General features: G+C 50.4%; 1 pseudogene; it reads left to right on the plus strand.

The window, feature by feature from the left end:
- Nucleotides 1-1,838: 1,838 nt before the first annotated feature.
- Nucleotides 1,839-2,818, plus strand: LOC120844753 (annotated as a pseudogene).
- The last annotated feature ends 14,840 nt before the right edge of the window (nt 2,819-17,658 follow it).

A 17,658-nucleotide genomic window follows, 5' to 3' on the forward strand; every position in this document is an offset into this window, starting at 1 on the left:
CATTACCAGTGGCTTCCCGACGCTGGGCGTTTCCAGCAATACCAGCTGATCGCCCCGCGGCCGCGCCGCCCGATTCCGACGAGTCGCGCTCTCCCAGGAGCCCGTCGATTACTTCTCGACAAAATGGATCGTTCTGCTGAGCTTCTCGTAGCTCTTGTTTGCTAAAGGGGATCCCCACGCCTCCAAAAGAGTCGACATGGTTCACGGTTCCGTCAGAGAGCCCCGGGGGTGCCGGTGTCTCGTAGGACTGGGCTGTGCGTGGCTCGGACGCAATCACACATTTCGGCCGAGTTTCTGACGTGGAGGGGTCAGCAAACGCAATGGGGGCCCGAGACAAGGCGTCGGCCACAACGTTCGTGCTTCCCTTTCTGTAGCGCACCTCATAGTCGTAGCGCTGCAACGTCAAAGCCCATCTCGCCAGGCGACCGGCCGGCTCTCGGAGGCGTGTGAGCCATTTCAGAGCGGCGTGGTCGGTCTCAATGATAAAAGTCGTCCCGTCAACGAACATGTCGAACTTACGGAGCGCGAACACCATGGCGAGGCACTCCCGTTCGGTCACGCTGTATCGGGTTTCGGCGGGCGTCAATGATCGGCTGGCAAAGGCGACCGGTCGGAGCGCGCCTTGGTGCTCCTGGAGTAAAACCGCACCGAGTCCCCGGTCGCTCGCGTCGGTTTGTATCACGAACGGCCGGTTCAAGTCGGGCAGCTTGAGGTTGGCGGTGGACACGAGAGCATCAGCGAGGCTTCGGAAAGCGGCCTCCTGCTCGGGGCCCCAGTTCCACTTCGCCGACTTCCTCAACAAACGGGTTAAGGGGGCCTGGACAGCCGCGCAACCAGGGATAAACTGACGATAAAAGTTTATCATTCCGAGGTAGCGGCGCAGAGAGCTAACGTCCGTCGGCGCCGGATACTCCAGGATAGCCTGGAGTTTTTCAGGGCACGGAGAGACGCCGCTGCGATCGATCGTGAAACCCAGCAAAGAGATACGGGTCTCGGCGACTTGGGCCTTTTTCGGATTCAGGGTCATTCCGGCGGCCCTTAGTTTCCCAAGAACATCCTCCAAATGACGCAGGTGATCTTCGAAGGTGTCCGAGTACACGACAATGTCATCGAGGTACGCCATGGCATAGGACCATCTGGCTTCCCCGAGAACACGGTCCATGAGTCGTTGGAACGTCATTGGCGCTCCTGTAAGCCCGAACGGCATGCGCGTGAACTCAAAAAGTCCACGGTGACAGACGAAGGCTGTCTTTTCTGCATCGTCGGGTTCGACTTGGACTTGTAGGTAGCCTCTGCTGGCGTCGAGCGTCGTAAAGAACTTTGCTCCGCCGAGGTTCGAGATGATGGAGTCGATGCTTTGGAACGGATAGGCGTCCTTGCGCGTGAGTTCATTCAGTTTGCGGTAGTCAACGCAGAGGCGGGAGCTTCCGTCTTTCTTTGGGACAAGCACGACCGGAAAACCCCATGGGCTCTCTGAACGCCGGATAACGCCGGTGTCGGTCAATTCATCCAGGGCGGCGTCGATGGCCCTTCTTTTAGCCAAACTAACCGGACGAGGATTGCACCGCCAGGGGCGAGCGTCCCCTGTGTCGATCCGATGCCGCACTGAGTCGGCGCAGCCGGGTCTGTCCGTGAACATCGAGTCATAAGAGTATAACAACGATGAAAGGCGCGCCCTGTCGCGACCCGCAACACCGCAGGAGGGTGTCAGCAGTGGGTGCGAAGCATTCTCGGCCGCGCCAGCGGCACGCGCCGGGCGTGCGGACGCGAAGCCCAAAACCGGTTTCGGAGAAACAGTCTCTCCCGTGCAACCAGGGTTGCTTGCGGCGCTCGTTGGCATGGGGGCCGTTGAGGTGGCCGGGGGCTCGCAGAAGGGTTTCACTGGACCAAAAGGGCCCTCACGGTAACCTCCGTTAGCGACGTCAATCACCATCCCCGTTCGAGCAAGGAAGTCTCGCCCCAGAATCACCGGTACAGACAGGCCGGGGAGGTGGACGAAACGGTGGCGTCTCACTCGTTGGTCCCATCGCACGATCAGCCTTACGGCGCCGCTCGATTGGGCGGTGCCGCCTGCGGCCAGTGAAAGGACGTGTTGCATTCCCTTAGCCGCACGGAGTGCGCCTGCAGATGTGCCAGTACGTCTTCGCCGAACAAAGATGCGCTCGCCCCCGAGTCGAGGAGAGCCGCAAACGTCCGGCCGGCGATGGTGAGAGCCAAGAACGGGGCAGGCGCATCGGGCGAAGAGTCCACCCGATACGCGGACGGAGCGAGGGCGATCAAGGGGGCCCCCGCGTTCCGTCGCGCCGCCGGCCTCGTCAGCGGCGGCCGGATCCGTTTCCCGAAGCTTGTTGAGGCGCGGGCCGCTGGTCGGTACATTCTCGGGCAAAATGGCCGGGACGACCGCAGCGGTAACACTGGACGTTCGAACCGCGGGACGGGTTCCGTCGCAAGTTCCTTGGCGGGTTGGGGCGCTCATTCTGGGCATCAAGGTGCCCGGTCTGCGCCCATCTGCGCGGCCTCGGGTCCGCGGGGCGGTCCCGATAACGCTGGTTCGCCTGCGCCTCTGTGGAGCATCTTCGCAAGCCAAAGGTGTAGGGGTCGAGAGCACGATTGGAGATGTCCCTCGTGTCCGTTCCCCGCGGGTCGGCATAGGCCGCGCACACCTCGGGCCGGCGAGAGCGAGATCCGCTGTTTCCATTCCACGCGCAGCGCGGCTCTAGGGACTCCGACGGCGGGGGCGGAGGCCGATAGGCGCGAGCTGCGAGGATATCGCCCTGGACGCGGCGGGCTTCGGCGGCAAGCTCGTCCAGAGAGCTGAACCTGCTGAGTCGTAAGTAGGCGGCGAACGTCGGGTGCGCCTGCCTGATTACCCGCTCCACTCTCTCGGCGTTCGGGGCGGCAGGGTCAGCTATTAGAAATAGCTCCTGCATTGCCCTGACATACTCGAGAAGCGATTCGTCCGGGTGCTGGGTCCGTCGCTCCAACTCTCGTCGCATCCTCCGCTCATAATCCGCGGGGAGGAATTCCTGGCGAAAAGACACCCGGAACTCGTAGAGAGTGAGCGCATGCTGGCCGGCAAGGCGAAACCAGCGGGCTGCCTTATAGGTGAGGGCGACCGGCAGAATGCGGCCCAGAATTTCCTGGTCAGACATCCCCATGGCCTGCTGGTAGTGAAGCAGATCCTCCAGGAAGTCCGTTGCGCTGACCGCGTCGTCGTACCCCTTATACTTGGGTATGGGGATTCGGACCGGTGTTCGCGTGGCTCGCGGTCCTGACAAAACGGACTGCATGGCTCCGGACAGGCTCTCAATGATTCGTGATGCATCTTGCAAAAGCGCGTCATGAGAGCTCTGCTGTCCATTTCCCGAGCAGACTGGTGTGGGCACGTGCAGCGCTGGGGACTCGTCTCGCAAAAGGGAGACTCCCGAAACGCCGTTCGGCAAGCGATCGGCTCCGTCTGTTGGCAAGTCAATGAGATTGCCGACCGCGGTGGCCCCAACAGAAGCTGCGTCGACATCGCGCGCGGGAAGGCTCCCCCTCGAGGGGGGGAGGAGGCCATCGCGAGGAGTGCCGAGCCTTTCTGTCGCCGTGTCAGGCCGGGGGAGTAAATGAGCGGCGTGACCGTAGGGCGGTCCGCTCAACTCGCCTGTGGTGTCTCTCTGAGGCGGGTGATGCACGTCGATAAACGGCCAGGCGGGTGGGCTCTCTCGCAAAGGGGAGGCCAACGTAGCGCGATCGTGCAGGAGACCGGCTCGTACGGACACCGAGTCTCGCTGGGGCACTGGGGCAGCGCTGCGACCACCGAGTGATCCGCTCACGTCACCGGCGGCGTATCCCTCAGGTGGGGGAACTGTGCCGGGCATCGGCTCCGCCTGAATGGGTTCTCTCGAGGGAGATGTTGTCAGGGGGCCTTCGGCTGAGGCGGGAACTTCTGAATAGAGTCCGCTAGCCGAGGTCGGCGAAAGCCGCTGGCCTCCGAGGGGAACGGTGGCCTGGGTGATGCGTGGTGAGCGCGGGGCAGGAAGAGGCTGCCCTCGCGTAGCCACATCAGCCAACGTGTTTAGAGGACCGAAGTCGGGTCGTCCCGTTGACATGGCGTGACAAGAACGGAGCGGCCGATACGTCTATGCTAAACCACGACAGCAATTGGTGTCGTGGCCCCACGTTGGGCGCCAAAATGTGGAGGTCTCAAAGGGGTAGCGCCTTCCGGCAGGGAGGCCGACCGCTCAACCTACCACCCCGCAGCGTATCATGCTAAGCGCTGCGGCGGGTTCGACTGTCGGCTGCAACCGTTAGCCGGGACTCTCAAAAGGGAGCACACGGACACGCCGAAGGCAAGGGATAATCGGGCGTTTATTTTACGTGTTAAACATATAAAGATAAGAAACACGCTAAGGGCGACAAGGAAGGAACAGACCTTACCTTGTCGTGCCTTCCCGAGAGCGGGCTCGGAGGTGGGCCGTCAGGGAGGGTCGGGCCACACGTCCGAACAGTTCGATCTCCCCGCGAGCAGTCCCCCCGAGCCGGGGTACAAGGCACCCCCCCCCCTCTCTCTTTCTCCTTTCCGCTGGCGGCCTCAGCCTCGGACCCAAGAAGGTCCAACCGCCAGGGGGACGTTTCGCGTGTCCCCGCAAGGTGGGGGGGCACGGGGGATGGAGGCATGCGATGCGAGGGTAAACAGCCAAGATGGCTGCTCCTCCGAGGCACGAGACGGGGCGCTCCGGCTGACGGTTGGACAGCTCGGAGCGCTGTTCCCGCGGCCATAGGGCCTAATCAGGGAAGTGGAGCGGGCGGCTCCCACACATTCTAGGCGCCCCCCTGATCGCCCAAGCTCTTCTCGTCGCGGTACGAACAAAACCGCTCAAACAGCTCGGTAAACTCGAAGCTATTCTCGCTCTCGCCCCCCGGCCGGTTGACCTTCCACCCTGCATGCGCCTGCGAGACATTCCCGGACGACGGTGACCACGGCGAACTCGTCGTCGCTGCAGCTCGTCGCCAGCGGGTCGCAGTCAAAATGAACAGCTTCCAACATCTCTTGACAGCGATCCCTCTCATCGCTGCTGCGATCAATGTCGAACACTTTGACAAGGCGATCGATGCCGTAGACGTAATCGTCACAGACCGGGTGCTGGAAACGTGGAAGGTAAACGAGGAAGCTGAGGCTCGATACGCCAAGAGAGCCAAGTCTGTGAGTGCGTGCATGGAGACACCGCGCTGGAGGCTGGCTACGTCATCAGCCTCCAGGTCCGCCCGGATCTGCCCCTCCGAGGGGCCCGCATATAAATCGATTTATCCACGAAATTATCGCGCCTTTTTCAAAACAAATATAGCAGGATTATAGGAGCATACAATGGGTCCTAGCAGTATAGTTATGTAATATTTTATTTTTGGCGTGTCATAACCCCTTTAACTACTTAATTTATCTTGTAGATAAATGTAATAATAATTTTGTACCTGCTTTAAATAGAATAAATATCCGGCACAGCCTTGGATTATGATAAATATCTATCACTTTATGCGGAGAGCAAAAAGAAAACGCTCGTCGAAACAGGATGCAACTCCTGTTGATAAAGCTCGGTTTAAAACTCTAAAAACTACTTTGAAAGGAAAGACGTTTGTAGCTAAAAGAAAGTATTTTAACATAATCCTCTCTAAATTTATGACATCAAATCCTGCCAAATTTTGCAGGTTTATCCTTCCAAAGTTTGATATTTTTTCAAAGTTTTATTATCGAGGTTCAATGTGTTAACAAACCAGGGGTGATTGCCAACTGTTTCAACGACTACTTTAGATGAGTATTTAGTCATGATAATGGCGATATCTCTCACTTTACTTTTGTTAGGACGTCCCCAGCCTCATTTGAATTTCAGATAAGCCCACCTGGTATTCTTAATTTACTTCTAAAAATGGATTGCAAGAAAAGCCCTGGTTCTGATGGGATTCCTAATTCTTTTCTCCGCCGGTATTCCCTGTGGACGTCCAAATACTTGTCTGTAATTCTCGAGAAATCAATCATCACTTCAATAATACCACGGCTATGTAAGTCAGCTATAATAATCCCGTTGTTCAAATCGGGTAACATGCAAGTTGTTGCGAACTTTACATCAAATTCCCTAACTTCGTCTTCCTGCAAAATGCTTGAACATATAGTCCATAAACATATATCTGTATATCTAGAGGCTAATTAAATTCTGTGTTCACAACAACATGGACATGAACATGAAACATGAAACATGAAACATGAAACATGAAACATGAAAAAAAAAAGAGTAGGGGGTTCTGAGTTGCCATCCCACCCGTCTTCTTAAAAAAAGAAAAAGAAGAAAACCACACATTCTCCTACTGACATGAATGAAAATGGGGGGGGGGATCGGTGGCCGAGTGGGCTAGCGCACACCAGCTCGGAGCACGTGGAGCGAAAGCTCGCGCTGCAGAACCAAGGGATCCTGGGTTCGAGCCCGTTTCGATCTGGATGAGCATCGTACCGGCGTGCGGTCGTGTATCACTACTGCCTGGTGCACGTTAACGACCCCAGGATAGCGGTTGTACTGCACTGGCTAGATTTCTCATCTACAGCTGGGAGACTCGTCGCCCCTGTGAGGCAGACCAAGTTCTAGGCTGTATAAACATACACACAACCCAACTCTTTTTTTAATGAAAACGGCACCATCAGCACTCCCTATGACCAGAATCAGTATCATCAGCACCACCCGAGCTTCGCCCCAATCAACATCATTCACCACGTGGAGATGCGGTAATTTTTTCTATATTTCTCTACTTGATGGAACCCTGTCAGTCATTTTTATGACCACCAACATCCGCAGACCATCGACTTTTTCAGCCATCGGGTCCCTGACGCAAGCGTAAGAAAAGAACGAACCTTCACTCCCATTTCGCATTTGTAGCCAACTAAATTAAATTAAGCGTACTCACCAGAGTCAGCGAGCAGGCACATTTAAACTCTGTCCCCGTCTCTACTTCCCCTCCATATATAGGGCATTAAAGTAGCGATTAGTCACCTCTTTCTCTGCCAGACAATAACACGCTTTCCCCGCGATGACTGATGCTCCTGCGTTATTTGTCGTTCCTATACAGGACATTTTTGGCGAGATAGAAGGTTTTTGACCGATCATTGATGGGATTCAGGATCTTTCAACTCTTTCTTGACGTATAAACACGTTTTAGTTCAGGTTGACACCTTTTATCTAAGAAAGTGGTTTTCTCCCAATATACACTAAATTATGAACGTCATAGGTTCACTCATTTACTCGTTTTACACTTTGCGGTCGCACACGTTTATGGGCAGCCTCGGCCAAAATATAGATCCGGACCCGCAGATATTCGCATCCGATCCGCCGTCGGCCAAATATCTGAATTAATCCGCATACACCAGTTGACTGCAGAATCGGCGGATATGCAGGGATCTAGTCATTTGTATAGAAGTTTCCAGCTTATCACCTAGGCGGAAAATGCTGAGTAACACAACAGAGGTACAGCGCATGCTGAGAAGGCGTTCAACAGCCCAGCAGGCAAAAGTGTCAGAGCGCAGAAGGCGATTTTAGGAAAGGCCTATATTTAAGGTTGTCATGTTTCTTTTTCAGATGTTTTCATATGTTCCATATATTTTCATCATCATCGTCATTATCATCACCATCGCCACCATCATCATCATTATCATAACCAACATCAACACTATTTATTTTTAGAGCGCAGCTCTTAGGCGCCCGTTCCCGGCTTGAGCGGCGTCGCCGTCGCCGTCGCCGTCGCCGTCGGCGTCGGCGTAACCGCGAGTAACCCTCGTAACCCTCGTGAGGGTTACGAGGGTTACAACCGTTTCTCTCACGAGGGTTACCCTCGTAACCCTCGTAACCCTCACGAGGGTTACGAGGGTTAGTTACCCTCAAAAGGGTTACCCTCACGAGGGTCACGAGAGTTATGAGAGTTACCCTCACGAGGGTTATGAGAGTTACCCTCACGAGGGTCACGAGAGTTACCCTCACGAGAGTCACGATGGTTACCCAGGTCACGTGCCCCCCCCCCCCCCGAGGTCACGTGACCCCCGTTGACGTCATCGCCACTGATGACGTCATCGGTAACGTCACGGATGACGTCACTGGCATCCGTATCGTCATCATCATGATCACTGATGACGTCATTAGTGACGTCACAGGCATCCGCATCGTCATCGTCATCATCACTGATGACGTCATCAGTGACGTCACTGATGCCTTCATCAGCATTGTCACGTGACCCCCCAAGGTCACGTGACCCCCCCGCCACCCGAGGTCACTTGACCCACCCCCCCCAGTGCCCTTCCCTCCTCCTCCTCAAGAGCTGCGCTCTAATTCTGCATTACAGGGAGTTGTAAACGGCTTTCATTTTTTTATTTCAAAATACTATCAATCCCTACATGGGACTATGATAGGAAGGGCATGAACAAAAATCATGATAAACATTGCAGGAAAAAATAAGAAAATGAAGAGAACATTATAAACTTGGTCTGGAAAAAACATCAAGGAAACAAGTACAAACAACGAAAACTTGACAACTGTCGTTCGTTGCAAACCTTTCCTAAAAATATATCACAGAAGAATCATTCGACACTCGGGAAAAATGTAAAATCAATACAACAATGGAAGAATGACGCTGGCTTGAAGTCATGACGCTACAAAAAGAGGGAATAGTAACTAAATGAACATGCCATTTCAAGGATTTCTGCCCACGTAATCAAATGCAAGATAAGAACAAAAAGATTCCAGTGATGGACACCATACTGCTTATTCTGGGAGAGAGTTCCACTCGCTTATCGTTAGGGGGTAAAATAATTCTTAAACAGTCTTTGAAGTAGCAGGGTTGGTGAAGGGCACGACTATGTTACGTGTAACTCTAGACGCATCGGGATTTAAGTAAGCTGTCTTGTCCGTCTGCAGATAATCATTAAGTACCATGTAAAGAAATGTTAACCTTTTCTCCTTACGCCTAGCCTTTAGTAGCGAAAATTTGGCTCTCGAATACAAAGTCGTTGGCGCATCTAATCGACGATATTTAGAAGATATAAAACGCGAAGCGAGGCTCTGCACTCTTTCTAATTTAAGGGCATCTTGTTTTGTGGGGGGGGGGGGGGGGGGGGGTCCCAGATTTCGCATGCATATTCCATGACGGGCCTGACGAGCGTTTTATACGCCAAAAGTTTTGTGTTGACTGAACTCAGTTTTAGGGACCGTCTTAAGTACCATAATTTAGCGTTCGCTTTTTTAACAACATTATCTATGTGCGTTCCCCAGCGTAGATCATGAGAAATAGTCACACCCAGATATTTCTAGTTGCTAACCCTTTCAATCGGGTTTCCTTCTAGCTCATATACAAACACACTGGGTTTAGTTTTGTGAGTAACTGTCATGCAAACGGTTTTTTTCAAAATTTAACGACATTTGTCATATATTGCACCATTCACTAATGCCCGCAATACATGTATTTAGGTTAAGTTAATCTATGGGCGTCTTAATTTCTGTATACAACATGAAGTCATCGGCGAATAATCTAGCCTGAACGGTAAGGTTTTTAACTATGTCGTTTATAAATATTAGGAAGAATCTTAGTCTGAGGGCTGTGCCCTGGGGGACTCCCGATTTGGGGAGAGCGCCTTTAGAGCGCACGACACTAGAGCGCCGACGTTAGAGCGCACGACACGAGGGCGCTGCGACAGTAGCGCGCTTGACACTAGCCGCCGAATTCAGAAACCTCACTCAAACTACACTCAAACTCAAGGGCCCCTTCACTTCCTCGAGGAAGGCGCGAGGGCCGGCGCTGGCCAATCGCGACGGCGGATCTGTCCTCGCGATTGGCCAGCGCCGGCCCTCGCGCCTTCCTCGAGGAAGTGAAGGGGCCCTTGAGTTTGAGTGTAGTTTGAGTGAGGTTTCTGAATTCGGCGGTAGAGCGCACGACACGAGAGCGCATGACCAGTTGAGCGCACGACACGAGAGCGCACCCCGTTTGAGCAAACACCGAAAATGTGTGATGTACCCGCGGCCCCACAGACAGAAAAAAAGTGTGCGACTCATCGGATTGAAGCATTGGTGATTTTTGATTCATTAAGTATGCCTTCAATAAAAAATAAAAAGGGTACGACTCTTTCTAACCAATTGTTTATTGAGATTGGAGACAAAAAGGGGCAGGGGAGTGGGCTGGCGCATATTGGTACCGGGAAAGGTTGCAGTTGAGTGTAGCAGCGAGTTTAAGACTTCTTCAGAGTGCTGCGGTGCGGCTCTCGGACATTCTATAAATAGTTTACTTTTTGCAATATTTTGTGTATTCTTGACATGTATTTGGGCTCCGATCTATTTGGTGGCTATTTAGACACCCCTCGCATAAGCTTAAATGGTATTCTGACGTCCGTGTCCGTAATGAAGAAAGATCACCGCTAAAAAGTATCTGTAAAAAAACTCATCGAAGGGAAGGTCAGCGCAATTTTATCGCATGCAGATCTTTCCAGCCTTTTAACGGATACACGAAAACCTCCCCTGAAGATCTGTGATATACAAAATCAAAGGACTATTGAAGCCTTCATTATATCTCTGATTTAGAAAACGTTGGAGAAAAAGTTAAAAAACAAAAATTAGAGAAAAACATGGCAGCTGACCTTGGCTAGGTCACCGGCAGTGCCTTTTTTTTCTTTCTGCAAAAATGCAAGCTACAGATATTCTTTTTTTCTGTTAGCGTTTTGTAACACATTTTGGTTTGTCACATGCAAATATTTCGTCGACTTTCGCAATGTCATTGCTAAATTCCGCGGCATACATCCCCGCCAATTGTACATAAAACACGCGATGCCCGAAGAAGTGGTCGGTCTCGTCGGGCCACTCGCGCTAGACTGGTTCTGTACACTCGTGACGGGCGCTCTAAAGGTCTATTCACACGATGCACCTTGTTGGCGAATCTTGTCGCGAAACAAGGTTTCGGGAAACAGATTCCCCGTCTGAACGGGACCGAAAAAGTGGCGTGCCTTCGAAATAAGTGGCGCGTGGTCCTCGCATCTGGAGCAATTTTTCGCTGAAACCTCACCAAGGCCTGTCAATCACCCGAAGGAGAAACGCGGACGCTGCCAATGGCCGCTTGACTTCGCTATGACGTCTGACCTTCGTGGAGGAGCGAGCTCTTGGAGGAGTCTGATTTTTGGCCGATTCCGTATCCGAGCCAAAGCCGAAAGGAAAAACAGCGAATATGGCGACCGACAAGCGGAGAAGCGGTCCTTACAGGCGACGAGTATTGTTCCTACTCGGTTGCAGGTAACGGCGCTTTAGCAGTACGGGTTGGTGGCGCGGTGCAGATTCTTCAACAGTCGCGAGGAGTGCAAGCACCGCATATATAGCCTCGCTTACATGAAAGCGACTTCAGCGCATCGACTTCACTCGTTCTTCGAACGAAGCCGACGCGGCAACGTTTACATGAATGCGCACCGAGTATAGTTTGATGGGTCATTGTTATAACATTGTGATTTACTAGATTTTGATATATGTATATTTTGTATATCTTCTATTACTGCGCAGCAATTTTTCCACCATTGCTTTCTTGTTTTATGTGCAACCATTGTTTTTTGTAGCGTTATTTATGTTTACCGCCCACCCTGCTTGGACCTCAAAAGGCCCGCAGTATGTACTAAATAAACAAATAAATACACGACGGTGGCGCCACGCCATGTCAAAGGTCGAAGTTATGCAGTTCGGTCACCAGCCGCACCTCGTTTTCTGGTGCATCGCACTGGAGCCCTTTCGACGCGTTCAGTGAACTTAAAGATCGTGCCCGCTGTCTTCGGTGCTGTGGAAAAAGTTACGAGACGGAAGAGACATCAAAACCCAAGCGTTTCGGGCTCGAGGCTGGGCCGCCGGGTCACTCTGGACCAAAAGCGACGTGTGTGCACTCGCTTTCAGGAAGCCTCCGCAGCCTCCGCGCTTCGCCGCGCCAGACCCCGCAGCGATCGGACCAACCGGACCCCGAGTCTGAAAGGCTCCTGCGCAGCCAGAAACGGCACCGAGGTAGGAGCTGCTCGTTCTGCGCTACCATGCAGTGCTCTACAGTGCTTGGAGCTCTCGGTGTCATTCGTGCTTGCGCCGAAGCCTTTGGGACCCCTTCGGACGCGGAAGTCGTACTTCACAAGGCTTGGACGGGGGCCGCCGTCATGCCCGTGTCCCACTAGAGCGGGAGACAGAAACAAACGACAGCGACAAGCCTCAAACCAGAGACTTTCGCGATTTGAGAGGCTTTGTCGAATAAAGGAGGCTATGCTTAAACACGAGCATCATGCACGCGAGGCTATCTTAGGCAGGCTTGCAATCACTCGTGCTTTCTTCACGAGCACCGAACGACTAAACGCCTGCCAAAGGTACCACCGCGAGCATGCTGCATGGGTTTGAGGCTTGTCGCTGTCTTTTTTTTCTGTCTGTCGCTCTAGTGGGACACAGGCATCACCGAGCAACTCCTCTATATTCCGCTTACTTATGATGGCAATAAAAGCTCGCGTTTGTCCTCGGGAAAAAATTGTGGGCGCCCATACGGGACCGCTCTCCGCGCCGCCGACGAGGTTGGCCGCCACCATGTTCTCAGCTGTTCACTAGCTCCCGCAGCGAGCGCCTTCTTCCCCGTTCCAAAATGCGATGCGACCTCCGCGTGCGCTAACGTCGCCGCGCTCTCGAGTCGTGGGCTCTAACGTCGCGGCGCTCTAGTGTCGCGCGCTCTAACGTCGCGGCGCTCTACTCTCGGCGCTCTAGTGTCGGCGCTCAAGTGTCGTGCGCTCTAGTGTTGTACAACCCCCGATTTGACATCACTCATATCGGAGTGCTCATCTGTAATTTCTACGAATTAGCTCCGTTCATATAAAAACATCTCTATCCATCTGACTAATACGGGATTCTTTAAGATAGATTTTAATTTGATCAATAAATTCCTACGGTTAACCTTATCGAACGCCTTCTTAAAGTCTAAACATAGAACGTAAACCTGACCCCTGCGGTTGAAAATCTCGGAAAAATCATGCACAACTTCAACAAGCTGAGTGATAGTAGACATCCCCTGACAAAATCCATGCTGAAAGCTATTCAACAAGTTATAATTTCAAAAAAAAAAAGAAATGTACATGGTTCAAAATTATATATTCAGGAAGTTTTCCACATGTTGATGTTAACGAAATCGGCCTGTAGTTTTTAACTGATGAAGCTTTACCCGACTTCAAAACAGGTACGATTTTAGCAATCTTCCAGTCATTAGGCAGTAATCCTGTTGAAAGAGACCTCTTAAAAATAATAATAACATAGACAGTGATTCGGCGTAACGTCTCAGAAACGTATTCGGGATCTTGTCGTAACCGGTTGCTTTCTCACAATCCAGGTTAAGCAACAAGTCGAGAATACCATCAAGAGATAAACTTACATCGGGGATAGGAGGCACATCCTCTAGGTTGTCGAACACGGGCGTAGTCTCATCGTCCGTAGAAAATACGGTTGAAAAGAAGTGATTAAAACAATTTGCTATTCCGTATTCTTCCTGGATCGTACGTCATTCAACCTCAATTTTTCTTACACCCCCTTTTGCTGGTTCGAGATGCCACCAAAATTTGCGAGGAGATGAAATTAGAAAAGCTGCCATAGTTATATTGTATTATTTATTTTTCGCTGGTTTAATCAGCGATTTAAGATTTTGACTTAGCGCTCCTAGTTTAATGCGCCCGTCCGGGTAAGGTACTTGACGAATCCGTGCTCGACAGCGCAATATTTTTCTTTTCGCGTGAATAATATCTCTATTAATCCAGGGATTGTGCGTTCCCTTCTTTTTAGTCCTTGTAGGTACCTACCTACCTTGTTATAAACTTCGTAATAACTTCTTTCATATAAATCCACAAGTCGTTCGCCGATACCGGGGGAGCGTCAGCAATGCTCTCAAATGTTCCGTATGACCAGTCTAACTCGTCCAGAATAGCTACGTCATAAACCCGATTGAAATCCTTGTACTTACTGTAAGCAAATTTAGTGTGAGAAACCGATTGGATGGGAAGAGATAGAACTACCATGCAGTGGTCAGAGATACCGGGAAAATACCTACAGTCGTGGCTAGTTAAGAGAAAATTGTCAGTGACAAAAAACAAATCAAGGATCGAGCTTGACGAACCGTGAATTCTCGTGGGAGTTTTAACAACTTGAGTGAGATTGTGCGTAAAAATCATATCTAATAATGCAGAGGACACTAGGGTCTCATGAGATGTTGAAACTAGACCATGCCAGTTAATGCTACCGAGATTAAAATGTCCAGCAATGATAACTTTCCAGGAGTGTGCACGTAGTTGATCCAAAGAGTCATTCAGATTATTCACAAATTCTACTCTCATTCCAGGCGGTCGATAGACAGCTCTCAATATGCATACAACTTTGCCAACCTTAATCTTACACCACATGTTTTCTCTCTAACGAGCGTGCCTTGTAAAATCATGGAACACGTCATTTTTTCTCAAGTCATGCATTTTCTGGACTCGATCGACTTCTTCCATTCTTCGCAGCGCGGCTTTCGTAAAGGATTCTCCTGCGAAACTCAGTTAGCCCTCTTTCTTCATGATCTGCACATTAACCTCGACTCTAACATACAAACTGACGCCATATTTTTAGATTTTTCAAAAGCATTTGACAAAGTACCTCATCAGCGCTTGCTTCTAAAATTTGCTCAGTTGAACTTAGACCATAATATCTTACGATGGATCAAAGAATTTCTTAACAACCGCTCCCAATCTGTCCTAGTTAACAACCAGTCTTCTAATCTCATCCCAGTCACATCGGGCGTCCCCCAAGGGCCTGTTCTTGGTCTGCTTTTATTTTTAATATATATTAATGATTTACCGCAACATTTATCCTGTAATATTCGCATGTTTGCAGATGACTGCGTCATCTACCATTCCATCACTAACGTATCGGACCAATCTGCCCTCCAAAACGACCTTAACCGCGTGCTGCAATGGTGCGACCGTTGGTTAATGTCACTTAACTCTACTAAATGTAAAGTTATTTCCTTTCACCGCCGCCGCAATCCCCTTTTCTTTCCCTATACCATCGCTACCACCCGCGTAGAATTAACCCAACCATATAAATACCTTGGTGTCACCCTTTGCAGCGATTTATCTTGGCGTACGCATATTGCTAACATTACCTCATCCGCTAACAAAACCCTGGGATGCCTTAAACGTCAACTACGCCACGCCCCTCAGGAAGTAAGACTACTCGCCTACAAATCACTAATAAGATCAAAGCTTGAATATGCATCCGCCGTCTGGGACCCTCACCAAGTATACCTCATCAACGCACTCGAAGCACTCCAAAATCGCGCAACTAGATTCATTCATTCTTCATACTCGTACCATACCAGCGTATCACCCCTGAAAGCTGAATCAGATTTACTTAGTCTCGCTTGTCGTCGCCGCATCGCCACCCTCTTTTTGTTTCACAAGCTATTTAATTCCCCCCTCTGTATCTCACCTTACATCGTACCTCCCACACGCATATCTCACCGCACCAGTCATCCTCTCCAGGTTGCTCGCCCACGCAGCTCGCACTGTCACTTTTTCTGCGTCATTCTTCCCCCGAGCAGCTCCAGACTGGAACGGCCTTCCTACCACATTGCTGCCATCACCTGCCCATCAATCTTCTTCGAAAATGTTACCAATCCTTTCTCATCCTGAAGACCAGCACCTATGTTTGATTATTTTTGTAACCCCACCCCTTATGTAATACCCCCTAAAAGGGGGTCTTTAAGGTTATAAAATGAAATGAAATGAAAATTTCAGGGGCACCATCTAGCTCTTCACAATCCAAACAGTCTTTAACAACAATAGCGACACCGCCCGCTGTGCTTTCACGGTGCTTTCTAATAAGTGTATAGCCTGGGGGGATGATTTCGCTGTTTAGTATAGATGGATTCAGCCAGGTTTCATTGATGATGAGAGCGTGTGGTTCATGTTCAACCAAGATGTGCTCAAGATCAACAACTTTATTTACTGTACTTCTTGCGTTAAAATTTATAATAATCAAATTATTATCGCCGTTTGAGATGACTGGTCATTTTGAGTGAGATCAGGGGGCCTATATTCTGCGCGTGTTGGAAGTGGCACTCTCATCCTTATCTACGTCCCAGGCATACAACATGTCCCCTACCCTGAGTTTGTCAAAAATTAATATAGTTTTCTCTCCACCATCTCTATTAGTTTTAACACTGTCCCACAGATTTTTTCGTACTGTCCTCACCTGTAAGGAAAAGTCCTCGTTAATAAAAATTTTAGACGCCTTCAGCTTACGCGCATTCTTAAGCACTTCCTTTTTTTTATGAGGTTCCCAAGCTTCATGATAATAGGGCGAATGTTGTCGGAAGTGCGTCTTCCAAGTCTATGGATTCTTTCGATACTTTTAACCTCAAGTTCTGGTCTTTCCATGAATACTCTGTTGACTACACTATTTGTTAGCTGCGCTTACGTCTCGTTTTCAGGCTCCTTGATTCCATAGATGAAGAGGTTGTTACGCCTAGTTCTGTTTTCCAAGTCATCAACTTTTCTTGCTAGGTTTTGAACGCACAATTCAAGACTCGCTATTTTTTCTTGCGCAGAATCAAACTTTTAGGCCATTTTATTAAAGCGGGAAGCCGACGCTCCAATCGCCCCCAGTCGCCTATCTAACGAGACAAGATGACTACTTAGTTCAGTTATGTCCCCTGCTATTTTTGCTGCAGTGGAACGGGTCCCGGATTCAGCTCAACATCACCACATAATGAAAGTAGTATTAGAAAAGCACGCCAGTATTCAGACATTGTGTCAAGAATAAAGCCAGAGCTCGGCAGCAGAACAAGCGTTACAGAATTGTCCCGCAAGAACTTAATCGCACGATATTTATTACTAACCTACGTGAACAACCAGAAATGATTAACCATCTTGCTTGGATCGGTGCTACCGAGCCCTCTGAAGCCGCTGTTGCATTGGCGCCGGTCTTGTAGGCGAGTAGATGTCGCTCCCGTCGCCAGCGTGCCGAAAGGATGATCCAGGGCCAGGTGTCGCTCTGGAGCCTTGCGCTGTAGAGTGCCTTCATACACACGCGCGCTATTGCGCTGGTTTACGCGGTCTTCAATTTTCAGATAAGCCGATGAGCCAGGAATCGCCGAAGAATTAACTTCCCGAAAGCCGTGATATCCGATCTCCCTCGGGCTTGCAAAGTCATGATGTCTTGTTCAATGCGGCGTCGTAGATGTTGACTGCCACAACAAAATCTGAGTGAACCAGAAAGGATTAACCATCCTGCTTGGAACGGTGCTACCGAGCCGGGCCCGGTGAGCCCTCATAATCATCATACTTTCTTAAGCATCGAAGTCCTTTAAGGGACTGCAGAAGGGTTGAAACTTGGGCTAGTTGATAGTTATTTATCCCAAAACGCACAAAAGACGAGGACAGAGTAAGAAAGCACGTACGGCGGACATGTGCTCACTCGCAAATGATATTATTTTTGCAACCTCAAAAAGCACAAAAAAACATCTCTTCCCCCAGATCGCTCATGAGCACTGCAGCTCCTTGTTGTCAAAAGTAAACACCTTAAAAATAAAAAAAAACAGTGAAATCACGATGTGTACGTGTTGACACGTTTTTTT

This window comes from Ixodes scapularis, unplaced genomic scaffold (genome assembly GCF_016920785.2).
Source record: "Ixodes scapularis isolate PalLabHiFi unplaced genomic scaffold, ASM1692078v2 PGA_scaffold4__175_contigs__length_147842914, whole genome shotgun sequence".
NCBI lineage: Eukaryota > Metazoa > Arthropoda > Arachnida > Ixodida > Ixodidae > Ixodes > Ixodes scapularis.